The 204-nt window shown below is 27.5% G+C and overlaps 1 protein-coding gene across 2 annotated transcripts in view; it reads right to left on the bottom strand.

Moving 5' to 3' along the window:
* Positions 1 to 204, bottom strand: part of znrf3 (zinc and ring finger 3) — a 64885-nt gene that overhangs the window by 7893 nt on the left and 56788 nt on the right. The window lies entirely within an intron of this gene.

Here is a 204-nt window from a genome sequence, read left to right as displayed (position 1 = left end):
TTTTTTTTTTTTTTAGAATAAGGACGTGGGTGATTATTTTTTCCTCAGGTTAGTTCTACATCTGATATAAATGAGACCATTCTGCAGAGAAACAATTAACAGACTTAATTGTTGATTAACTAATCTAACAATTCATTTAATCAAATAATTGTTGTCATTTTTCAAGCAAACATGCAAAACATTATGTGGTTCCAGTTTCTTAAA

The sequence above is a fragment of the Morone saxatilis genome, unplaced genomic scaffold (genome assembly GCF_004916995.1).
Source record: "Morone saxatilis isolate NCDOM2014 unplaced genomic scaffold, NCSU_SB_2.0 Contig16, whole genome shotgun sequence".
NCBI lineage: Eukaryota > Metazoa > Chordata > Actinopteri > Moronidae > Morone > Morone saxatilis.
This window is presented reverse-complemented; position numbering and strand designations above follow the sequence as displayed.